The 26,697-nt window shown below is 39.4% G+C and overlaps 1 protein-coding gene across 13 annotated transcripts in view; it reads left to right on the top strand.

Annotated features, from left to right (window-relative positions):
- Positions 1–26,697, top strand: part of SLC10A7 (solute carrier family 10 member 7) — a 157,088-nt gene that overhangs the window by 28,312 nt on the left and 102,079 nt on the right. The window lies entirely within an intron of this gene.

Below are 26,697 nucleotides of genomic sequence, written 5' to 3'. Positions count from 1 at the left end.
CAGAGGCTTAGACTCGTGGACTCCCATGGGAAGCCCCCATGAGAAGATGGTAGCGTTTAGGAAATTTGGGGGGGCAGGAGACTGACAAAGGAGCATTAGTGTGTTCGCTCCACTATAGGTGCCCTGAAAGCACAAAAGCCCCTGATTATTCATCAGTGTGGTGGTGGGGGAAGTAGTTTTACCATTAAATACAATGTTTGTCAACCCATTCAGTAGCTCATCATATATATCCCCACCACAAACCACGTTTCCAGACCGTTTGCTTCTCTGGCATTTCAGGTCCCTTCACCACCCTCAGCCTGACCTCTCAAGGTCCGTGCTGGCTGCCTCCGAATCCTGCCCTGCCTCAGGCTCTCGTGGCTCTCTGCGCATCCCCTGGGAGGTGGCACCAGCTGCCTGGCCGCTCTGTGAGACCGTGCGAGGCAGAGGTGAAGTGGGAGCTGGTAGGAGCCACGGTGGCGCTTGGCAGCGTGTTATCATTCATCGATGTGCACTTAACACTGTGAGGCAGTAGCTATGTACTTTTTGACTAGGACTGCAAGTCAGCGTTTGAATTTAAGGTAAATAACGGTTCTGAAGGAATTTTCCCCAAGATTCAGGAGAACAAAAGACTTGCCTTATATTGAGGTGGATATGGTAGTTCTGACTTCCTCTATTTATTTTTAATAATAAAGGGTGGTTTAGTAAGAAATACATGAGCACACAAAGAAGCTAGTGCACTGCTTATCAGCAAAGAAGTCAGCAGCCATAGACTAACTAGGTAGTCTAATACAAAAGTTCTGGTAATTATGTGACACATAAACTAAAGAGAATATTACTGTGCTTGAACTGAATTGTGCTTGAGCTGGTAAGTCCAGAGTAACAGTATATTTTCTGAATTAACTTGTCAATTGACATATATTACTTCCATGAAATTTTGAAACTCCCTGTTCTAGCAGGTACTGTGGGTTATTGCAGCAAGGTTCCCAAAATGTTGAATTTCTAGCGTGTGGATGACTTTGCTTAGCCAGACTCTTTTGTTGTTATATTTTGTAATGATCTAAATTCATTTTGTTTGTTGATATTGTTGCAAAATATCTGTAATGTATACAGGGATGTATACTTTGATACATACCGTGTGAGTGTTTCAGCTCCAACTGCATATCCAAAACCTTTTAAAAGGAAATCTCAATGAGCCCCATGGGGCAAAGTAAATTATTACATGTGGTGAACTCTCAAGTCATAGACCAAGGTCATGGCAGTGAGAGTGTATTTCAAAAAGGTTTTATCTGTGCTTGGAAAGCAAATGAAATCTCTCATCATTAACTTTAGAATAAGAGGATTTTCACTAGAGGTGAAAGATCAAGTTCATGGCGGACATAATGGAGTCTGAAAAGTTATTTCTGAGACATAATACTAGGGCATGAAACATTCACTGAGGTTTTCACATTATCGATGGGGAGTTTACAGCCTCTAATCTGGATACTGAAGATCAGAATCATTGTAATTATTTTTATCTATTGTGGCTTTATTTCAACCTTTTTACATGAAAAAAAGCCCCTCTTTTTTTGGTAATGTTGTAAAGACTTTTAGAAAAATTTCCTAGCTCTTCAGCTGTGTCAGTCTCTGTCATAGCATACAGGCAATACCTTCCTTTGTTAATCACAGTAACCCTTCTGTAGAAATATAATTTAGTAAACCTAGAATGATCTTCAGTCCCTAATAAATTAATGAAAGCAAACGTGCATGCAGTGATATGGTGTCTCTGTCCTTGTTTGTTGATAGTTCATGTAAACCAGCAAGAACAAATGTTGAAGGGAGGCAGGGTAGAAATGTAGAAGTAGAACTAAGGGTTTTAGTGACCCAGACTATTATCTTGTCAGTGGAAATGGATATTCACTTGTCTCTTTACTCAACAGACTTTCACATTTTGCTAGACTGCATGTGTACATGCATGCATTTCAGTGGTACCAATGAGCAATAGAAATCTGCTCAGTAGTAGAGTCTGAACTCTGTGCCTGCATCTTGGGAATGGTTTTGCAAATATCCCTCCCAATAACAGCACTCACTTGTTCACGGAGTTTACAGTGCTCAGTCTGTCTGCTTGTAGAAGTGTTGAAATTTGCCAGTGGTGTGCTGCATTTAAAAATAGAGCATTAAACAACCATCAGCAAAAGTGAATCCCTTCATATTTGTGCTTTCACTGTCATGAAGGTTCTTGCTTTTACAGGAAAGTTTCAGCTCTTGTGATTTTATTTGGAAGAGTATGTTTAATCCTGTTTTCATGCCATTTCACTTCTAGATAAAATTTAAGGTTTTGGTGTTTTGTTTTCTTAAGTCCTTCCATCTACTTTAAGAAGAGGTATTTGTTAAAAGGTGCATTTGTTCCCTGAGTTACAACTTCAAATAACAAGTACGTATCTATTTTTGGCAAATGATATTTTAATTTCTTTGAAAATATAAAAAATATAAACTGATTCTACAGTAAGAAGATTTTATAACTGTAGAGAAAGTCAGCTCTAAGAGTGGCTGTAGGGTTTTATTCTACTTAATCAAAGTATTTTGTTTCAAAATGAATGTGTTTTTAGGGAAACACTTCATATATTCAATATGTGTGATTTTGTAAAGGTCCTACAAGAAGAGGAAGCATGAGCTGGATTGATGGGTTACCTGTAATTCAAGAAATGGCAACATTAAATTGGACGTAAAATCTCAGTTCTGATCTATGGATGTGTTTTATGCTTCTGTTTTAAAATGGCATGTGATCATGCAATTTAGAAAATATATCCTATAACATTTTTTTCTGTAATGTTGATGTCATACGTGTTATCTCAAAAATACTTGCTGTACTTTCATTATCCAAATGGTCCAGAATATCTGTATTGAGTGAGACTTTATATATAGGTTATGTTCTCTAAGGTGTATATTTTAATAATTTAGTCAATGGCCTCTCTTATACATTTTCTCTTCAACCAGCAGTGCAACCTCTTTTGTACAGTTGTAAGGCATTTCTGTTTCTAAGCATAGTCACAAACGTCTGTGACCTACTGATATAGGACGTTTTTGCTGTTCGTACCACCCATGTCGATGTCTTCTGCATGGCTTGATTCTCTGCAATTTATGATCCGAGAAACTTAGAACAATAGATCTTATTTGTAAGTATGGGATACCCAGAAAAATATGCAGTATTGTAAAGTACTGTCCTCAAATCCCTTTTGAAAATGAGTCACTCTGAGACATCTCTGCTTCATAAGGGGTCTGCTGTCACGACCCCTTGAATAACAAATGCCTATGTTGCTACATTTGGTTTTTTGAACCTTCCTGGTGCTCCCAGCTGATAAAACTCAAGAGTAGTCATCTTCTGCAGGTAGCAACAAAATACCTACCTTGTAACCTTGATTTCTTTGTTTTAGTTGATTCCTTAGTGTTTTCTTTTTCAATTTTATTTAGAGTATTACATTGAAATTAGTTCAGTTTTATAGGTAACAATTTTCTTTCTTTTTAGATATGTATACATTCAAAATAGTAGCCTCTGCACTAGTTCCAAATGGCTTTCTTTTATATAAATACAAAATTGTAGAGCGTAATGACACTTTATAACCCAGGTACTTTGAGTCTGAGTCTGACAGCTGAGCTCTCTGAGTTGTGACCAGGATTCAGATGTGCATTTTTGTCTTTAGGTTGTATAAAATTTCTTTCTCATTGTCTTAGCAGTATAGTTATGCTTACCACCCTCCCAATTCTTCCCCCCTCTGGTATTTTTGCGTGTTATGAGTCACTGTGCCCATTGTGTAAACATCCTGTCATGTCTCTTAAGCGATGACACTGATTTTAATTTCCTCCTCTTTCAAATCACCAGCCAGTTCCAGCATGTTGTATGTGGTCTTCCTTACTAATACAAAACCACACCGAAATCTGCATTAGTCTTCCGTTTCACAGGCTGCCTGGTCTTAGTAGCAGTCAGTGCTTCTAACTTTGATGAGATTATTTTACTTAGGTGAATCACTTGTTATGATAACTTAGCATACAGTATCTTGTGAGGTGAATGGCTCATTTAGCGTCACTTCCAGCAGGCTATGTTCGTGGTTTCTTTGTCAGCTCTTGTGGGGATTTTTTTTTGTTTTGTTTTGTGAGTGGTGGGATGCAAGAGTGTCTTTTCATAATCTCTAATAATCTTTTGCAACCTAATGCAGATCTGCCATACAAGCAGATTTTAAGGAGATTTACTGTCTTTCAGGCTTCAAGTTCCTTCTAAATTGTGTGATGCAAGGCAATGGAAAATTTCATTTTGTCAGGTTATTTCCTCATGTAGAGAGAGCGTATTGTAATATGCTGAGACTTTATTCTGAACCATCTATCTCCTTAGATGTTTTTACAGAACTGGAAATAGTTGAATTTGGTTTTCCTGTTAATTAGCACATGCCAGCTGCTACCAGCAAAAGAACACCTGTGCTGATAGTGAGGGTACCTGGAAACTTGGGCATGATTTTCTTCCTTTATCCTAGGGTAAATCAGATATTCTTCTATTGAAAACAAAGCCATGGATTAGGTAAGAGTCACAAGTGAAAATTGTGTCTGTATGATTTGTAGAAGGTGGATTCCAGAAGCAGTAATTGGTCTCAGCTGGTCTCCTTATGCAAAGGTGTACAGTTGACATAAAATGCTAAGTAGATACGTAAATAAGTACGGTAGTGCATTTTTGTCCACTGTATTCTCATACTTTAATTACCGTATTTTTGAAAATACGGTCTTTGTTTCAAATAAATGAAACTGTGCCTGTAAATTTAAAATAGAGAAGTGAAGACAAGTATGAGTATTGTTAATGCTATAAATGCTTCTAAAGATGGAGCTTTATTTGTGGGTTAAGTGTATGTCATTATCTTGGAGTTAGAGTAATCGTACTTATCTTTCTTTAGGAAGTGTGTTCATCAGGAAACATCCCTAAGCTTTCCCTCTGCTATCTCCTTATGCAGATATTAGAGAAGTATAAAGTTACTTTATTAGCTGACAAGTTGTTTAATCACAAGATAAGAAACAGATCTTTGCTGAATGGAAGAAATGCGGAGTTCTTCCACCTGCATTCAGAAGCACATTCAGAATCCTGTTTCCTCCAGCCTTCACTGGAGGTAAAGACGATCTCCAAAACCTGGGAGAATTTAATCATAGTAGTTTATGGATTTTTTTTTTTCTCCTAGGTTTGTTCATACATACAGAAATAAAATCTCTAAATCATGAAGAACTGCGTATTATACATACAGTCATCAGCAAACTACAGAGCTATGCTGTTAAATGTCCTTGATTAGGAAAGAAAGAAGATGTAATAGTTGTATATACAGCCTTTCATATATATAAATATATGTTGAAATTAGAAGTCCTAGTTAGAATTTAGTACTTGGGCAGGATTAATGGTTCTGCAGTGAGTTCAATGCTTGAACTCTATGTCATTTACAATACTGTTCATTAACTCTTTTTGTTATGGACTGACTAGGTTCTTGGAGGAGTTCCAGATGTTGTTCAAGGTGTTGTTACTAATGTCCAAAATGGCTTTTCCTCTCTCTGTTCCACTGTAATGACAGATAATGGGAGCTACTTAATTCCATTTCCAAATTAGGAGAGGTGTTAACATGGATTTTGTTTGAAGACCTTTTTTCTCTGGAGTTTGTTTTCATATTTGATTTGCCTTTGTATGGATGTATTGGCATTCCTGTCATGCTACAGGGCTCACTTCTTCCAGCTGTTGAGTTTTTGGAGAATGGCTGTGGGGAGTTTTATTTACTGTGACAAAACCTCACCGAATAGCTGTAATTTCATAATAGATAGTGCAAGGCAGCATTAGCTACTAATGTTTGGATACCCATAGAACATTAATCAATACTTAGAGTAAACAGAGGAGTATTTACATTCTGAAGCATTTGCTTATTTGCTGTTGGAGTCCTGGTGATGCATATGACTTTAGAAATAAGTCTGTAATACGTTTGTCCAAGCTGTAACTGTTGTATTTAAGACAATCCTACAAAAATGTGCTTTTAGACATTGTGAGAAATGTTTGTTAGAATCTATATCTATATCCTTTGTATTTTTCTATTAGTGTGGAGTTTGTTTGCTTTATTGACTGTTTCTTTCCTGTCTGTTTTGTCAAGTAGATCTTACATGTTCATATGTGGAGTATTGTTTGTCATTGATTTAAACGGAGTAGGGGGAAAGGTAAGTGTGTGGGTTGCACTGTTCAGATTCTATGGCAAGTGAAGACAGAGGGTGTATAATTAAGCATCTACAGTGCATAAAATACCAAAATTAAAATTCCATCTAGTCTTTACTTTCTTTGTGTTACTTGTATTAATGCCATCTCCACTGATGCAATCACATGTTATTTTTTTTAAACACATTAGTTAGACCTGTTCTACCTTATAATGCTTTTCTTACTACACAGTGGTCTGGATTGTACTGCAGTAGGTGATGTATTAATAAATGCAATATAATTCTGGCTTGGTGGTATGGAATATTTTAATGACTTTTTTTTGTTTCTGTTGTGTAAAGCTGCATAGCTACTTGCAAGCTGCAGCAGTCGCAGAAGTCATCAATTAAAATGTAACAGGCTGATATCATAGCAAAGCTTTTAGGCGAGACATTTGTTGAGCATGCATTGTATATAGGGAGCATACAAAGCAGTTTACATTGTCCTGGTGCTGCTGGTATTTTAAAATTTAATTATTTGGACTAATCCATGTTCACTCTATCAACGTACCTGCTTGGTGAGAAAGCAAAGGAGAATTTGGTTGATTCATAGTCAGAAAAAAACTGCATAACATCTTTCTGAATATCTCAGAACTATGCCAAATCGTTCATTTTTTTACTGTTTATATGACTAAAGCTAGTGAAGCACAGGTTCTTTTTGTCTTAATCCAACTGTTTCAGTGCATTAAGAAACTGCTAAAATACATTGGGGTAACTTTAGTATCGTTTCTCCCACTGAGAGGAGAACGTTGTGGCTGGAAGAAAGCAGGATAACTGTGGTGTGAGAAATATGAAGAAAAAGAAAGTAGGATGCTCTGTAACAGCATGATCCCTAGTAAAGTTTAGTGCACAATTTTCAAACTGCTTCTGTCTGTAGCACTTTTTAAAGGTTTTGGCAGGGATTTGTTTGCTTTGGGGGCTGGTGTGATACAGCAGATTATTCAGAGGTTTCTCCAAAGCTCTGTTCTGAACAACTTGAAAATACCCTGTAACGAGGCAAAGTTAAATTATATGGGCGTGCACTTAGAAAAGGATTATAATCTGAATTTATTTAGCATCCATTCTTTTTAATTTGCTCTTGCCAATAGAAGGGAAGAAAAGGTGTGGTGGTTGATTTGAAACAAAAAGGACACCCACGCAGAAGTGATCTCTTACTGCTATTGTTGTGTGCCACCCCTGGGTTTTAATAATGATGCTGCTTGGAAATACGTGGCTGGGATAATGTACATAGTATGGGTGTGCTTACTGCCCTCAGAAAAATACATGTGAGATTTTTATTTCTTCCAGATCTAAGCGCCCTGTTGTTTTCTGTTGGCAAGCGCAGTCAGTAAGTGTGCACTGGTAAGACGTAGGAGCACAGCTGTAGGAAGGACATAGGAACATCAGTATAGGAAAGGGACCATTAGCAGGGCTGCCTGCAGCAGTTCTTGTCCAGCTGCCAGTGGCACATCTGATGTACCCTGTAGTGGTTTGGGAAGGAGGGGAACCTGAGGGACCAGAGTTTGTGGCAAAACTCAGGTAGCCTCTGATGGTAGGAGAGCCTGGCCTTAGAATTAAACCTGCCTTTCTCAGTGTTTGCAGCCCATCTCACTCCTGTGGGCTCAGTGCATTGTGAACTGCCCTGTTTCTAAGCCCAGAGCAGCCAGTCGGGCACTTGGCTGAATCTGTTGCAGTTGTCATAGGGTCATACTTCAGGGATAACACTGCTGGCAGCTAAACCCTGTGAATTAGTCAAAAATAGTGTCTGGGTGTTGGAGTCATTTTTTGTAGGCTTTTAAAAACATTGATCATGCAGTGTGTTGACCTTTCAATAAAATCTTCATTAAACCCACCCATTCCTTGCAGTTTTTTTACTTCTGTTTGCCTTTGTCACACGTTCTTTCCTGGATTATCATTCATTAGCTTCTCCAAAGAGATTAACAGTTCCTTAAAACAGGATCATGTGCATTCTGGTGTTGCGCGTGAAAGCGGAACTGGAGAGCAGAGAAGCCACAGGATCCCTATAGAAATTTGAAGACAATTTTGATACTCTAGTCCACTCAAAAATCTGCTGATACTGTAATGTTTTTTCCCTTGCCAGGACCCTCCTTGCCTGGTGTCATTTCTTGAGCTCTCCTGGGATGAGATTAGTCTAAAACAACAAAGTAGCCAGATGTCTGGTTCTGAGAGAGTCCCAGAGGCCAGGGTATGGTAGGCAACAGTAACCGCTTGGGGCTGAAGATCAAAGATACCTGAGAATTACTTATGGGCACATACTATGTGTCATTCCCATTATTAACAGTCTGAGAAAATTTGTATCCCTAATTAACCCTTTTGTTGGTTAAATTTCCTTGCCAGTACAGTCCTGTCTGTAATAACTATTTGTTCTTTTGGGTACTGTTACAAAAGTACATGTTTAAAAAAAAAAAATTAAATGTAATATGCTCATAGTAGCAAATTTATGTAACCCATCCAGATCCTTTTTATCATTTGTAAATGTCAGAAATTAGCATGGGTTTTTTTGTTTACTGTGCCATCCTTAGCGCTTGTGTTACTCCTATCCAGAACTGTGTCAGTAAGAATAGCTAACTTGTCAGGGTAGTGGTTTTAGTTCATTGCTTCCTAATCTAAACTGAATTAGAATCTAATCCCAGAGGCAGGATGTCTGCACATCACTGCTTTTTCCCCATATTGATATTTCTAATGAAATGCTAATTAATATTTTTAGTGATCAACGCTTGTTTGTATTATATACTCTGAAATAACAAACTAAGATTGTAAGTGCTGTCTCTGAATTCTTGTCGTGCTTTTAGAATGAGGGGCTTCTGGTGAAAGAAAAACCTGATTGCAGCCTTCTGTGCTTTTTTTTTATTGTCCAGATGAAAATATAAAGGTTTTGAGTGGAATGTCTGTTTTACTAAATGATAACATTGTCTGCTGTTGTAGAATTGAAGACTTGGAACAATTTTTCCTAGCTCTTGAATAATAAACTGTAGTTATCAGACATACCTGTTGTTTATGACTGCTACAATTTCACTTTCTTTAACATGATGTAACATTGTGTGGTAAATACTGCAGGTGCATGTTTGAGTGGGAGGGTGTGTTTCTGGTCACGCTGAATGTATTTGCAGTTTATTGCCTTTATTACATGTGTTTAACAATTCTAAGAGACATTTTTGAGTGAGTAGTGAGTGAGGAAAAGATCCCTGGAGTGATTTAAAAGACTGAATTGATTTATCTCTTTCAGTCTTGACAGTCTCTCTTCAAAACATGTTATTTGAGCAAGAAACCCCAAAAGCTGACCTGCCTGAAAGTATATTGTGTTTTCACATTTTCACTTTTGACATAGGTGTGCCTGCTGTCTGCATCTGGCCATGACTGCTGCTCTATTGTCCCCGCTCCTGTTCAGTTGCATACCTCATCAGTCTTGCTGTACATCCAAAGCGGTGTTTAAAAAAAGTCAGTATCTAAAGAAACGCGAGGGTAAAGTTTTCTGGTGATGCAGGGTTATTTTTAACCTTTCAGGCCCTATGGCTATTACTGGGTGTAGCTGATCATCTTATTAATATTATGAACCTCATTAAAATTTTCATAGGATAGAAACAGGTACTGTGCTTCTCAGAGATGCAAGGGAAGGAGGAGCTGTGTAGGAGCGGTTCACAGGCAGGAAATAGCTGTTTCCATATGAGTGTTTGCACTCTGGATTTTGGATCATTCGTTGCCATTCTAGTGCTATAATCCAGGCACAGGGGCTACATGCTGCTCAAAAGATTCTGGCTGGCTGTGAAGAAATCAGCTCTTCATAACATTTGGATTCTGGTTTGTGCAACCCTTGTGGGTTGGTTTTTTTCTTACTTTCCTTCTCAGTTGTTCCTCTGGGAGGTGTTGCAGCAGTTTGGGTTGTCTGCACTGCTCTGTTGAAGGTCACAGTCAGAACTGGAATAGGTAAAATCCATGTGTCCGTGAAGTCGTGTCTGCAGAGGCCAGTATAACCTTCTTTTGAGTTACCTCATGCAGGCAGCGAGGTGCTTCCTGTGCAGGTCTTGAATCCATAGCTGAGGTTTTGGGAGAGCACTGCTAGATGGAATTCCAACATACCTGGTACGGAAATGCCTTTCATGTTATTCTCCTTTGTTACCTGCCTAGAACTCTGGAAACCATGCCATAGCGACAAGCGAGAATGGGACATGGTCAGCAAATACTAGATTAGGTGTAGAAGTAGAAGCACTACCATCTCCTTCTTTGTTTCAGGCTGGTAAAACTCATATATGGATTTTGATCACTAGTACCACCTCTTCAGTTTAAGTAAAAAAGTGTCTAGATCTGAGATGATGTGGTAGATTCAAATGCAATACAGGAGCCAAGAAAAGCACTGCAGAACTACTTCTCCCTGGCAGATGCCAGCTATTTTTTATGTTGAGGGATGAAGTTATGAGGTGCTAGGGGTTATTAAACCAGTAATTGGTGTTTGGAACTGGTGAAATTATTGATATCTTCTGCAATTAGATTGTCCCCCAGTTTCTTGTTCATGTAGCATGTTTTCTTTCTGTACCACAAAATGTCTTAGGGACCTATAAAATGATTCTTTATTTGGACTTAGGGAAAAACAGGCTTTAGAGCAATTCAAGTGCTTTAGTAAACTCCGAAATAGGTGTAAATACCTTATACAAGTGTATTAGGTTTGCATGGCTAGGCTTTGGTAGCAGAAGGGCTACAGGGGTGGCTTCCATGAGAAGCTGCTAGAAGCTTCTCCAGTGTCCGCTGGAGCCAATGCCAGCTGGCTCCAAGAGGGACCCGCTGGTGGCCAAGGCTGAGCCCATCAGCGATGGTGGTAGCACCTCTGGGATAAAGTATTTAAGAAAGGGAAAAAAACCACCTGCGCAATTGCAGCTGGAGAGAGGAGTGAGAATATGTGAGAGCAACAACCCTGCAGACCCCAAGGCCAGTGCAGAAGGAGGGGAGGAGGTGCTCCAGGTGCCAGCGCAGAGATTCCCCTGCAGCCCGTGGTGCAGCCCATGGTGAGGCAGCTGTGCCCTGCACCCACGGAGGTTGTGATGGAGCAGAGACCCACCTGCAGCCTGGGGAGGGCCCCACGCCAGAGCAGGGGGATGTGCCCGAAGGAGGCTGTGACCCCATGGGAAGCCCACGCTGGAGCAGGCTCCTGGCAGGACCTGTGGCCCCGAGGGGAGAGGAGCCCACGCTGGAGCAGGTTTGCTGGCGGGACTGGTGACCCCGTGGGGGACCCACGCTGGAGCCGTCTGTCCCTGAAGAATGGCACCCCATGGGAGGGACCCATGCTGAAGTAACATGAAGAGCTGCAGCCCGTGGGAAAGACTCATGTTGGAGGAGTTCATGGAGAACTGTCTTCTTTGGGAAGGACCCCACGCTGGAGCAGGAAAAGAGTGTGAGGAAGAAGGAGGGGTAGAAGCGATGTGTGATGAACTGACTGCAGCCCCATTCCCCATCCCCCTGCACCACTGTGGGGGAGGAGGTAGAGAAAATCGGGAATAAAGTTAAGCCTAGGAAGAAAGGAGGGGTGAGGAGAAGGTGTTTTTTGGTTTTATTTCTCATTACCCTTCTCTGATTTGATTGGTAATAAAGTAAATCAATTTTTTTCTTGAAGTTGAGTCTGTTTTGCCTGTGACAGTAATTGGTGAGTGATCTCCCTGTCCTTATCTTGACCCACAAGCCTTTCATTATATTTTTTTCTCCCCTGTCCAGCTGAGGAAGGGGAGTGATAGAGCAGCTTTGGTGGGACCCTGGCGTCCAGCCAAGGTCAACCCACCACAACAAGCTGAATAAATTTGAGTACATTAAGGTGTTATATTGCATATTAATGAATACTGCTTCATTCTGGGTACTTCCATTACAAGAGAGTCTTTATGAATTTGAAATAACTTCTGTAAAGGAAAAAAACATAGGAACTAAAGGGGCTGCCTGCTACAAATCTGTGGGAGCAGTGTTCTCTAGTTGGGGCTGATGGGCACCTAGAGGCTGCAGGGTCATATTTGTTCTGCTGGCAGAGCTATGAGTGGAAGAAGACAGTTGTTTGTTGCACGAAGGTACTCCTCTCTGGTATTTAGTGATAAAACCATAGGAACTGTGCTGTCAAAGAGCAAGGGCTGTACAAGTAGTCAGGAAGAGCGAGTCTTGCAAAAGAAAATAAAATTGTGGTTGAATTGAAGGATAAATCAAGTAGATTAAAATACATCATCAGCATGGACCTGATAGTTTGTTACTTCAAGGAAATATGGGGTTTTTTTATAGTGATATTGTTATATGAAATATATTTTAAACAACATGTCTATATTTTCCTCCATACTGCAACTTTTATATTTAGTAATTTCAGGTCTGTTAGCTATTTTAGACAGCCCCTCACAACCAGAGCACACCCTGTATCAGAAGCTTAAGCCACAGCTTCCGTTTTACTTATCTGAGCCATTGCAATGTTCTGACCTTGAGCTGTGTAAAATCAAATTAAAAAATCTCCAATTGACTTAATTTAGATATGGACCTGATCTAAAGATCATGCCATGAAATAAATAGAAAAATCTGTATTTCCATTCACAAGTTTATTTCCATTCACGTGCTCTATTCACAACATTTGAATTAATAGAAAAATGATGAATGTAAGTAACATTGCAGCTTTCTGTTGTCATCCGCCGGCAACATGTCTGTAAGAACAAAACATTCACCTCCAACAGCAAAAGCTACTTCATGACTTGCTTATACTCAAATTCTTGGTATAGAATTCTTGCTATTGAATTTCTGGTTTTCCAGCAGGTCTGGTACGACTTGCCATTACTTTTTGACCTGTAATTTGGAGAAGCAAAGTAATGAATTAGAACAAACCTCTAGAAAACTCAGAGTATTCAAAGGATTTTTCTTCTAATCTCTTGTAATTAAAAATGTCAGCCCCTTTTCCTGGTTTATGGGTAGTCATTTATATTTAGAGGTGTTGAAGGAGAAAAACTGTAGTTAATGTTCCAAGTGCTACTCAATTTTATGTCACCAATGTGATGGTAATTGGCTTGTGGGGCTAAAGGAGATGCTTGGAAGGATCATGAGATATTTGACAAAGCTTTTTCCTCTCAAAATTGCAGGTCCTAAAAGTCTAAGTCAAGCCATAATAGATATATGAGCTTGTGTCTGTGTAAGAAGACTCTTGACTATATTAAAATATTTTGCAAACCCCTAGGTTATCCTAGTGTTTTATTGGTGACCCTGTGACCTAGAATAAATTCAATGCAAAGGGCTATTTTAACTGCACCCCCCCTTCCCAGTTCAGAGGGGCATGCTGCTAACAAGTTATCATGACTGGTGGCAGAAGAGAATGTCTATGTTGTGAAAATTAATTGCTTGTAAGCAATTTTTAAAAAATGTGTCATGATATTCATAATGTATAGTTTTTGTTACCATTATGTAGCCAAGGAAAAGTAATAGGCAGAACTTCTGTAACGGTTGCTTTCTAAGGTATTTAAATTATATAGCTAGCATTATTTTACATGGTCTTTCTCTGACAGACTATTGTGACATGGATTGCTATGCATTACACTTCTTTGTACTGGTAACATAACAACCAAGCATTTAAAATAAAACATGAAATTACTTCTGAGTATTTCCTTCTTTGAGAGGGCTAGATAAATGAAAATTAATGAGGTTAGGGAAATTTTGCTTCACAAGTGATCAAGTAAATCTGGCTTTGCACAGTCTTCAAAATATTATTTTAATAAGACTGTATTACATTTCTGTTGTGCCTTCCATTGTTAAGGGGAATTAGACAATATGTATTTTTTAATGAAATTAAAAGTTGCATTAGCAGCAAAGGCTTTTTTCCTAGTAGTCTTTGAGATTGTCTTGTATAACATGAAGAAAATAGTATATTTTATTATTCTTTCTTGTTAAGTACCTGAGCTTGTACTCTGTACAAACAGCATATATACTGTAAATAAAAGGGTTTGTAAGAGAACCGCAATAAAATACACTGCATACTAAATGTGAACCTTTTTTTTAAGGGCTCAACAGAAGGGACATGCAAATTAGTATTCTGAGTTGTAGTTTGCTGCCCAAAGCATTTGACATGTGGGACTATTTCTCAGATATTAAGAAATGTTAGTTGGGAAGAGTAGTAGTACAATTGTAAGCCTTCTCTAAATTGGATGGTTTCATGGGTCTTGCATCTGAAATCAGTACTATATGGTGTTTCTTGGAAATTTCTTCTATTTGTCTTTGTACAGCTGAAACATTGTCACGGACTCTACTCCTTAATCAGTAGCCAGTGATGACAGGCCATATACCAAAGATTGTAAAATAGCTTTGCTGCTGAAAATCCTCCAGTGTTGCCAACCCCAGAAAGGATAAGCAAGGCAACCCTGAACTGGTTTCTGTGGATGGCACGACACAGAATGAACAAAGGCATGTGTCTCCCTTTTTGTGTTTTCCTGCTCTTTCTTTGAGGGGAAAAACCCAGAGGAGATAGGTAGGGCTGAAAGTTGCATCTGGAGAGCGGTGCAATTTTGTTTCAAGGTCTGGTTCCTGCTGGCAACAGCCGTAGGTGCTGTTAAAAACCCTAGACTCACCAGAAGTGAAGAAGGCAAGGAGCGAGTCTGTTGGAAATGACGCATCAAGGTACATTCAAATCGTAAATAAGGATGTGCCGCAGGTACGTTAAGCAGACATGGAAAAATGGATGCGTGTCTTTTGTGGGAAGGTAATTGGGCACCGGGGCTTGGCAGGAGCCTGTACAGCAGTGGCGGGGGCCACTGCCACAGGTTGATGGGCAGGTGATCTGGCGGCTTCCACCCGGACGGCGCAGGAGGCCTACCTAATATGCTGTCTGCCCTAAGGGCCTGGGGGAGCACAGTTGGATTATTATGTTAATGCCTGAGCCTGCTGCCCTCTTCCTATCCCAGCTGGGCTCCCTGTTGTTAGGAACTGCTTTGCTCTGACAGTGGAGTAATATACTTCATGATTGAAAGGGCAAAGGGGCTCGCAAGAAAAAAGAGCAGGCCTGCACAGATATGTAAATGAAGGGGGGAAGGCCGTAGGAGGGTTTGCGCGTAGGTGCGGATAGAAAGTTTATTAGGAAATGAGTAATATAAATCTGCTAATTGAATTGTTATTTACAAGTCCCATTTCCTGATTTGTTTCTTTCTGCATTACCCCCCTAATGCTGATGTACAGTGAATTTGAAGTGCTTACCAAAGCAGGCACTTAAGTTGATTTATTTTAAACCAAGGTGCTATAATACACTGGTACCAGTGTACAATGCTGACAATGGTGTATTTTTCAGGACTTTGATTACTGTTTCATGCTCTGCTGCTATATTGCTACACTACAGCTTACAGTGGTGATATGATTCTTTTATATATTGTAGATAAGTATATCACTCTGAATTTTGTTGATACTTCCACAAGAGTAGGAGATAGATACAGATTACAGACATGTATTTGTTATGGTGTTAGAGCAAATTGAACTTTGATTCAACGAGATGGTGACTATGTTGTGATATTTTTCTGAGGTCCTTTCTGCAATAGAATTGAGTAAACAGTGACTTCGTTCTAGAATGAATGTGAGAGATGAAAATCTGTTCCATAAACAGATTTCTTTCCCCCCCCCCCCGCCCCTTGATGATATGACCTGGTATACAGAATGTTTCTCTACCTTTTATCAAGCTTCTATCAGTGGCAAAACTTGAAATGCCAGCCAGACGTGATTTTTAACATCCTTATTTGTCTGTTTTACCCCCAAAGTGCTGATCACAGACTCCTCAAAGAAATAGCTGTTAAACTAAATTAAACTTTTGAAAGTGAGAGCTGTTTTTATGAAATGCAGCTAGTGTGTCAGATATAAAGTTGTTTGATAGGTGAGGTGCTTTTCTTGTACATTTAGCTGGTACTTGGTGTTTAAGATGTGATTTCTGATTGCTTCTAGTGTATACAGTGGCTTTTTCTACTCTTCACACGTTTGTTTGCATTTCCCAATTCCATTCCTTAGTTTTGTGTTCACACGTATTGCTACTCTGAATTGCTATTAAGAAGGTGTGTCCTCTTGGCGTTGGGACCTTCTGCGGTGCAGGAAAGTTGACAGCTCTCCCACTTTTGACCTGGCAGTCGTGAATGTACTTCTTACGCAGTCTTGTCCACTTATGTATCATAGGGCATCTTATGTTACCCAAAGTACTTTAAGGTGGAAAAGAATTCTGGATCTAGATTACTTCTGCAAATTTAGTTTCGTCTGACTGTGTAGATACAGGGTGTTCTGGGATTAAATGGCATAACAGTACAATTTTGCTTCCACGCCTCTTGCCTCATTGGGTGCCCTTGATGAATAACTGTCACAGAAAAGGTAGTAGCAGTATCTTGTTCGGCTGGAGCTTTTGTACTTAACACAAAATTACTGATTTCTTTATTGAGTTCTACTTGGAGTTCTTTGTGGGCAAACTGGAATGCATTGGCCTTGTCTCTACAGTTTATCAGTAAGATCAGAAATGATTTTAACTACAAAATGCTGGACAATAGACACATTGTTATAAAATAAGTGTTTTTCAGTTGAAGGAGTTTTTTCCAGTAATTACATTTTTATTTTTCTTTCATATTGTAACCTAGTTGTTACGTAACTGCTTTAGAAATACGGAACTTGGGCTATAAACCATGTTGAGTTGGGAGCTTTTCCATTCTTCCCCGCCACCCCGTGTATGCAATTTAGACTTTGTAGAAATGTTTGTAGTTTCTTTCAGGAAAGTCTGTATGTAAATATTTTGGTTTGGGTCTGGTTTGGTCAGTTTTGCAAACAAATCATTTTTACGTCAACCACATTTTTCAGTGTAACTTAGGTGTTCTGTGCTTTAATTTATCTTGATAAACTGGCTGTGTCTTCTCAGTGCATCATAAGAATTTAATAACTGCTGCATTGTGGACCAGCTGAAAAGCTTTGTGCAGCGACAACCATGGACAGAGGCCATCTTCCACTAGACACGAGAGCAATTCAGCTGAAAGCAGCAAAATACCAAAATGAAATGGTTAAAAAAGAAAATTTCCTTCATTGTATGAGAAACAGTGAATCTAGAGGTGGGTGGAACTTGGGTTTAAAGCAAATGTTTAAATACTGGAATATCCCTTATGTTGGATATTCCAGTTTTCAGCCAACTCTGGATGTAAATGGAAACTGTACAAGCTCAGTGAATGCTGCCACAAAGCGTGTTCAACGCAGACGGCAAGTTTGTGACCTTTTGCAGTAAAACAAGCTGGTGCATTTCTTAGGCTCGCACCCAGCACAGCTCTTAGTGAGACTCTGTGCTCCGCAGAACGTGAGTAGAATTCTGTACATGAAAGACATAGGTGTTTTAATGTTTTCTCTCCACCTTTTCTTCAGAGAAGTAGTGGTTATATAGTATTTTATTGTGTTAGAGAGTAAAGTAAATTACTTCAAGGAAGTAATAAAAATATCTTTAATTTAGTTGAGTCACTATGTATTTTATATATATGTTTATGTAATAAATATATATATGTGAATGAAAATTCCAAAGAACAGTTTTGGCATTTTTGTAGTTCGTGACGTACTCCTACTGCTAACCAAGTAGTTGCGAAATCAAGTCCCTGACCTAGACTTGATTGGCATTTGCATATTAATCCTTGCGCTTTAATGAAGATTAGCCCCCCCCCTACCCTACCCCCTTTGGATTAGAGGGTATGGCAGTCCTCTTGGAAAATGGGGGCAACTAGCTGATTGGAATTTAAAGATGTTTTGGGCATGCTTCAAAAGAAGGGTGGTGGTAAATACCATTATTGTAGTTAATTTATTTTCAGAGAAAGAAAGCTTGGAGCATTAGTGGTTACTGATCCACTGCTGAACTCCTTGGGCAAATTTTGGGGATATGTAATATATAAAGATGTGCATGTATGCACTTTCTTACTCTGCGTATGTGTAACTTCTATATAATACATATAACATATGAATTGCTAATTTACATGATAGAAGTATCTGAGCAGCATTTAAAAGAATGCAGTTGTATGTGTCAAGATTGTTCCTTTTGTACCTTCAGGTAGTGGCTATAGTGCTGGTCTCTTCTTTATCGTATGCTACCTTCTCTTTCTACCTCTGCCACAATATTGCAGCATGAAGAGCTTTGGCTGGATTTATAAAAAGGGAATTTCCAGTACCATAGAATACTGGCTCATATTAAAGCCTAACCTTTGGGCTAGGTTAAAAAAAAAAAAAGTAATTGTACTTCTTTGAGATATGGACAGACATTTGTTGATGAGATGAAAATCTCATTTTTTTTAACTGACCTGTGACACGTTCTGACACGAGGTTGGGGCTCATGGATCTGGGCAATGGGCCACTTTTCATTTGACAAAGCTGGTACTTCAGCCACCCTTCCCATGCTGTGACCTTCCTTGCACCAGTGTTTTATTTCCCATCTCCTGGCACTGCACAACTAATAGTGAAGTTGTTCCCTGTGGTAGTGGTGGCAGGGGCTTTAATAACAATGCCATTCTGAGCTGGTTTGGATGGCATAGCTGTTAAAATGTCTGGTTCTGCTACTAACTGCCCAGAAAGCAATATGACGGTGGGATGTTTATAGAAAAATAGTGGTGCAGGCACAGCCTTACAGTTAATGCAAAGGGCACCTTTTAAAAAGTGGCCTTGTGCTTTCATTTCACTTCAGCAGGGAAGTAATACTCTTTGGAGTTGTGGGCTGCATTGTTTAACTAGACCTCTAATCATGTTATGGATGATGTGTCTCCAGGAGAATCAGGGGACAAGACCTTTAAGTGTTTTTATCACAGCTTAAGATCTCAGAAAATGTGAACTTAAATAAAAGTATGTTTGGGAGGTTGTTATTGCTCTGTATCCTTTTGAGGATACCTTCTACAGTAATTTTTTTTTTTTTAGAGAGAAAGTCACTTACAGTTATGAAGTGTTTGACCATAACAGAAGATCAAGTTGACAGAGTTACGTGTGTACCGCTGTTCAGCTGAGCCCGCTTTATTAAATCATTGTTCAGCAGTCCATTGGTTCTGGTGCGAGAGCTAGTGTCTTCACTGCTAAGGTAATAAGCCTTGAGTCGCTAACAAATGCATGATGTGCATAAGGTTTGTGGGTAGTTTTCATACCAAAATGTCAGTGACTGGTTAGATTCTTTCCTTTTTGCCCTTTAATTGTGTAGTGTAGCACGTTTTTTTTCACAGGTCAAATGTATGGCTGCTAAGGCTTATACTTTACAGGACGCAGGTAGAAGGGGGAAATTGCCTTCTGTTTCTCCATGTCTAGGAGAATTATGGAAATGGGCTTTCCATTTGAGGAAAAATACATATGAAGAGCTTGGCTGTGTGCCTTCCCAGGAACCCAGAGCTTTTTGGTGTGACAGAGCCATATGAACATTGTGGAGGAGTAGGTTGGATGCTAGAGCATGAAGTTTGCTGATAGTTATGCACGTATGTACCCAGCATGAGAAAGCATGTTTGGCTACAAGTCTGTCAGCTTTAAATCACTGCTTGCTTGAATGTTTACACTGGCATTGGGCAGTAATCTTAATATTTGCATTTACAATTTTTAAGTAGAGGAGAGAAAAAGCGAAACTGCCTCTGTTTATTCATGTTGGTATTCAAAACTCCACTGTAGATGTGGAGGTTACTGCCCCATTGGGGTGGGTGACGTAGGAGCCAACACTGCAAGGCCCTGTGTCTCATGAGTGTGATTTTGTGTGTTGTGCTGCAGCTGATGGAAGGACAGGAAGGTTAAGCTACAGGTTCAGTGTACCACTGGGCTCGGGGTATGGCTGGTCAAGGACTGCCCTCCAGAACTCCCTTGAGTCGTGGCGGTTGCTCACAGTAGAGAGAAGTTGCCACTTCTGACGAGAGGAAAGAAAGTGGGATAGTTTTCTTTCTCTGTCTCAGTATTGCTGAAACTATTGGTGAAACAGAGAAATCCTTCAGTAGAGAGCACCACGTACACTAAGTAAGTGTGTCTAAAAAGCCTGCCTTTTGACATCCTTTTGATGGATGGTTTTGTATTTGTAAATATTATTACCACCAGGCAGTGATGGTTATGAGGAACTACAAAAATGGGGGAGTGAAAGACTGATTTTCAGCAGAAAGAACTTGGCTAGTAAGAAGCAGGAGGCAATAGCTCTCTGCCAGCAGAGCTCCCAGCTTGTTTCCGTGCACTGCTTGTGGCAGAATGCTGAGCCTGGCTGAAGCAGCACAAACTTGTACTCAGGTGATGGCAACCTCTGCCAGCCCAGAACAAATCTGTAGTGTGTGCTGCTTTGGATCCATGGCTCAACGAGGTGTTTTAGAGGACATCATTCTCTGGATGACGTTCCCCCGCTGAAATGCGAACAAATAGCATATTAGTTATCCTGTTTTCATTTTCTGGTGCCTTTTCAGTGTCATTTCCATAAAACTGATGGTTATTGAACATGGTTGAAATAAAGAAATGTTTTCATATTGTCAGCACAGCTCTAGAGGCAGGTTGGGGATTAGGTGATATCTTTTTCACAGTCAACAAATTGTGCTGGACCACAGGGAACACAGCAGTGGATAAAAACATAATCCCCTCCATGTCTTAGTGGGTTTTCCTCTGGTGTTCTGGGGTTTCCTTGGTTGGTGAGTGTAGGGGTTTTTTGGTGGTTTTGGGTTTTTTTAAGAGGATAAGATTATGTGTACAGTTCTACTCCACTAAAAAAATTAAAAGTAATTCTGTATTTTTTAAGAGAGTTTTTGAACATGAGTTCACATTTTTATAAGATTTCTTTAGACTAAAAACTTAGTTTTTATCAAAGTCTGTTGTTTGTGTGTTTTGGTTTTGTGGTTTTTTTTTTGTTTTGTGTTAGTTTTGGGGGGTGGCTTTTTTTGTGGTTTTGGTTTGGGTTTTTTTGTCTGTTTAGTTGGGTTTTTTTTAAATGAAATACCATTGTTGAGCTGCCCTATCACATATACAACACATGGGGCCAAATTCATGTGTCAGATGCATACTACAGCTTCTGTTGAATTCAACATGGCGTGTGTGTACATCTCCAAGAGTCAAATCTAGTCCCTGTTTGTTTCTCAAAGATGATGCTGGAGTGTTAAAAAGGCTTGTGCTTTGCCTTTGAGGGGGCGACTGTGCAGCTAGAGTTTTTGTTGAGCAGTTAACTCTACCTCTTTTATTTTTGCCATGCTGTAGCAGGATTTTTATATGCATTTTAACAGTTATTTAAGAGTCCCCATATGCTTAGAAAAGAATCTGAATATATGTGCCTTTTTTAAAGCTGCATCATAACTAGGTTATTCCATCAATACAGTAGAATGACTGGGAGCTGCAGTTGGAACAATATGTAAAAATACAGCTTGTAAAAGATTTCCTTTATTAACTGTCATCATCCACAGAATATATGTTCAAATAAACGTTGTGTAATAACTAAATTTGAGATTAATAGGCCCCTTAAGAAACAGCGAAGTCATTCAGGATAGTCAGTGAAAAATAGCCTGTAAGACTGTAACATGCACATATTGTCCTGCTTACATGCTCTCTCTGGTGTCATTCCCATTTATCAATGTCGGCAGGCTCTGTTCTCATTAAAACACTCTTGCACAAAAGCAACTTAATTTTCTTAAGAGAAGAGGACACCTGATTCAATTTAGTGCTCAAAACCAGGAACTTGAATATATATATTTTTTTTTTCCTGTCTGAACTCAGATGAATAGTTATGAACAGCAACACAGATTAAACCTTATTAGGTATATTTATATTCTGTTTGCAGTAACAGTGCTATGGCAAATAGCTTTCTACAGAGCTGTAACATCTTATTAATGCAAACAGCAGTTAAGACATGAGCTGCGGTAACACTCACATGAGATTTTATTTTTAAATAGGAGATTGAAGGAGTTGTTTAAAGGGACTCTGCCTACTCATTCAAGCTACTTCTGACGTCCTGCCTTCTTCCTCCACCTTCTCGAACTACACTGATCTCTTTGGGTAGATAAAATTTCTTTTTCTGTCCTGTTTGGTCAAACCATTTCCATCACTTCCTTCGGTCTTTTTTTTTTACTTTTTTTTTTTTTTTCTTCTCCCTATCAAATAGGAGACCTAGATCTATTGAATGTACACTCTAATATGGTACATTACCACATTGTGTTCTCTGCCCTCTACGGCATAATCCTGCAGTAGTACTGCTAGAGTCCTTGTCTTTCTCCAGCTTTCTATTCTCCTGGGTTGTTCTCTCTTCTCATTGTGCCATGTGTGTTAAATAGGATATTTAGTCTTATGCCTGGTACTTGAGCTGTATATCCCACTAGTGCATGTCTGAAAATGATAAGGTTTTAACCGCAGTTAATTGCAGGCATACACAGAGCAGCTTTGAATGATGCCCAAGCCGCTTCCTTCTGAGATGTTTTGAGGCCGTTCAGCTTCATTACTCTGCATCTGTAGCCTTGGCCCTGGAACGTGCTTTCCACAGAGTGAGGATGACTTGGGGCCAGACAGGTCCTAGTGTGCATTGCATGTACTCGCTCAGCTGTGGGGTGCCTGGGGGTAAGCTTAGGGTTAAGTACAGTTAGGAAGGTTATCTCCCTAAAGGCTACCAAATGGCACTCAAGAATCAAACATTTTAGTGTTAAAAAAAGATATACATATTTGCAAAAAAGCCTTTTACTTTTTTTTGGTACGGTCCTCGTATAAAGCTGTGAGGCACCATTGTTTCCCTGTGACTCTGCAGTAAAGGAAATTGTAGTTCCAGTTGAGCTGGAACTCGAATCCTGCTGGTAATGATATAATTGGTTGGGTTTTGACCCAGGTGTTCCAAATGTTGCCAGCGTATCTTTTCCTCTTCTTTAATGTAGACCTGCTACATTATTATCATAATATATCTAGTCTAATAAATTCCAAGATAATTTGGCTTGATACCAAAATAAAAGGAAATGGAATGAATTCAGATTCTATTCTGTATTTGATGTCCTCAAGACATGCTTGTTTGATTTGCTGCCCAGTCACATGTACTTGCATGCTGTGTGTACTTGCCACTGAATTTGGGTACCCACCCATGGGGAAGTGCTCAGCCCCTTGCTTGTGGCTTTGCGTTTTTCTTCTGTCTTTTACTAGCCATAGTTGCTATGAGGACTGTCTTGGATCTTGTTGCTGTCACTGTTACAAACCTGAGCAGTGTTTTCCGTACATATGTATTCCAGGATAAGGTGGGCAGTGAAGGTCTGAAGCTTTTTGCGCAGGTATGGGAGGAGGAAAGTTTCTGCCAAGTACTGCCAGATAGGTTTCCTTCAGAGGCAGACTGCTTACTTCTCACTTGAAAGTGCTCCAGGCCAGCTGATCCTCCCCAGCAATGCAGACCAGCGAGAGAGTTCCCTCGAGCCCAGTGGCATACAGAGTTGACTGAAATTGTACCTACTTACTATTAAGTAAATCTGTTGTTTAGTGGAGCTAGTGTGTACTATTTTAAACTCCAGTGGAGATGTACATGCTCTTCTGTAAAGACTACTGGCAATGACTTTCCGTCTTTACATCTGACTTGATGTGAACTTGAATAATTGGTCTGGTTATTACTACTGCTGCTTTTGAATGTGGTCTGACCTTGCATTTCAATACGTGGCTATGCATTTACCTTTTGAAAGGATCTTACCATCGATTTTATAGAGAACTCTCCCCTCATTGATGGTAAGTGTAATGAACGGTTTGCAAACATGCAAATCTGAACTTGGAGTATTATAAGGACATCTAAATGTTTTCATGTTTTAGTGTTTCATTTAAGCTGACTGCAGATAGTCTGGTATCTGTTGAAGCACAAAAGGAGCAAACACTAAAAAAAGTTATTCAATAATAGTGACTAATAAATGTTTCAAATAGAAAATGAAGAGCCTAGCTGTATCATGTGTCAGCACTAATGTTTATTTGTATCATCCCTCTAAGGATCTCAGAGTGCTTTTTAAGCAATGAATTAATTTTGACAATGCCCTGTGAGGTATGTAGGCAATATTATCCCTCTTGATAGAAGGGAGTTGGAAGCACAAAGTGTTTAAATTCTACAGGGTCATGCTACTAGGTACATCTAATTACAAATTGGAGCAGTTGATTCAGTTTATTACCAGTTTGTTTAAGCTGAACCAGAATCACAAATACAAGCCCCATGTTTGTGGGTATGAGAAAAATTTACTTCTAAGTTTATTTTGCAGGAGAAATGTTTATAAAGAAAACAGCAAATAGAGTAATTGACATGTATAAGTCTTCCCTTACTGAGGCAAATCATCTGAATGATTATAGCTTAATTTGTGGTCTTCCTGGTTTATTTTTTTTTTCTTTTGCTTGTAATGAGTGTTTAATCATCTGCCATGGACTGTTTCTGACACTTTGGAGAAAGGGAATTAAAAATTGCAAACTAGTGTACCCTTGGACCAGTCGTGAATTATGACTTTTGCACATGACTGGCTTAATACCTGAAGCATAAAATTTGTCTAAGAATGTTATCCTAGTACCTGTTATATGCTTGAGAATATTAAAGCAAACAAACAAACATAAATCTTCTGGGTGGATCAGGAAGCAAGAAAGAAAACAAGTTTATCGATGGGCAAAAATATCACCATCTAGTATCAACACCATAGAACCATCTAGTGTCTCTCCTTACCACCTTTCCAGGTACAGAATTTCTCCTGGAAGGGGAATTGCAGCTTATTTTAAGTAAAAAATGTCATGTCTCTAGATGATCCTCCAATCAGGATTGGTAGCCACCGATGTGGCTAAAACTAGATGCACAGTGTCCTTTTGAGTGTATCGGTTCTTGCCAGCTACTGCTTTGTTCTTTGTGCATTGTTGAAATGACAGGAGAACGGTTGAGGGCTGTCTAGCACTAAAGTTATTTCTCTTGCATCAGTAGATGTGGTCTGGCAGGCTCACCTGCACTGTAAGCAGAGCCTGGCCTGAAACCAACTTCTGGTAGGACCAGATATTTTTGAGACAAGAAGAGGTAAGTTTAGCATGTGGGGAGGGAAGAGCTGCTTTTTATGCTCTCTATCCATTTTGTGTGGACTTCACCATCTTTCCTGAAGAAGGTGAGTGATACAGTTCTTTGTAGCAGCAGAAATGTAGCTATCCTTCTGCACACAAAATCTGCATGGGGAGGAGGGGACCATTAAGTTTCCTCCCAGCCTTCTGGTGTGGAAGTGGAGCCCAGATGCTTCTGTCTTTCAGATCTTAACAGTTGATTTACACTGTTTTATATAGCAAAGACTGTTTTGCAAGAAAAAGATCTCTGAGTGTGCATAAAAATGGAAGTCTAGATCCTCCTTCATGGATACAGGGGCAGGATGTAATAAAAGGGATCTTTGTGCATCTTTATCAGATTGAAGTGGTCAAATACAGTCAATTTGTGTAAAAGAATGGCACATGTCCAACAAATACCAAAGAGACTTGATAAACCTGACAAGTTTTTTAATATAATGATAATAGGAACTTTAAGAGGGATATATTAACTGATCCCTTGCAGTAGGTTTCTGTGCATGGGTATAATGTGTGTCTCTCTTGCCACATGAAAGTACCAGCTACACAGATTCAAATACAAGTAGAAAATCCCGATTTAATTCACACTTGTTGAAGATTGTTTTAAGTAGTACTCACTCTTGCTGTGATCTCTGGCAAGAGGAGCTGTTTGGACTTGTGCCTCTTTTTTTATGTTCAAAAAAGGAATGCTGATGAGGAAGAGGTGTTAAAATATGTTACTGTAGTTTACAACTGTCAACTATAATGTTTTATTTAGCTGTATCTATTCAGATGCTCCCTCCGCAACATGGAGTGCCATATGCCATTGTCCCTGTTAGTAAGCAAGTCAGCAAAGGTTTCCCAGTCTGCATTTGTTTTTGTATTTGGGCCACTGAGGAGCTGCGGTCCAGTGCCATCTTTTATTGATAGGGCCAGCAGAGGAGGAATCTAATGAAATTATCAAAGCTTTGAATTAATTATGAACTTGAATAAGAAAGCTAAGCTCTCTAGAGCCAAGGATCTCATTACCCATTCATTTTCATTGCATCCTCTTATGGAGCAGAAGGCAGGTTCAGCTACAGCTCCTACCCTGATTTTGGACTTTATTCAAACTTGCTAAACTCGCTAGCATCCACTTGTTATTAATCTGCGGCTGGAAGTGTCCAGGGTGATTAATTTGACTCTGCTCTAAATCTTCATGTAAATGGTAGATATCCCTCCTCCCTTTCCTCTTACCTTTGCTGTGTGGCTTTTCATCATCAGACTGGCTGCCATACAAGAGTTTCTGTTCTTTCTTGGTAATTGGGGAAAGCTATGCAAGGCTCAAGTTTTAACTTCCTGGAATTTAATGAGTTAATGTTAAGAAATAATACTACTACCTTATATTTCCTGGATATTAGGTAAGCACAAACACATCTAAAGTCATTATCAAAATTGTTTATTTTCTTATTTTAAAAGACTGTCGAGTAAAAAGTAATATCGGACATTTTGGCCTCAGAAGTGTGGGATTGTTGTGGGTTGTTTTTGTTAGGTTTTTTG

This window comes from Strix aluco, chromosome 4 (assembly GCF_031877795.1).
Source record: "Strix aluco isolate bStrAlu1 chromosome 4, bStrAlu1.hap1, whole genome shotgun sequence".
Classification (NCBI taxonomy): Eukaryota; Metazoa; Chordata; class Aves; order Strigiformes; family Strigidae; genus Strix; species Strix aluco.
The sequence above is the reverse complement of the archived record's forward strand: the minus strand, read 5'-3'. Positions and strand labels throughout refer to the sequence as shown.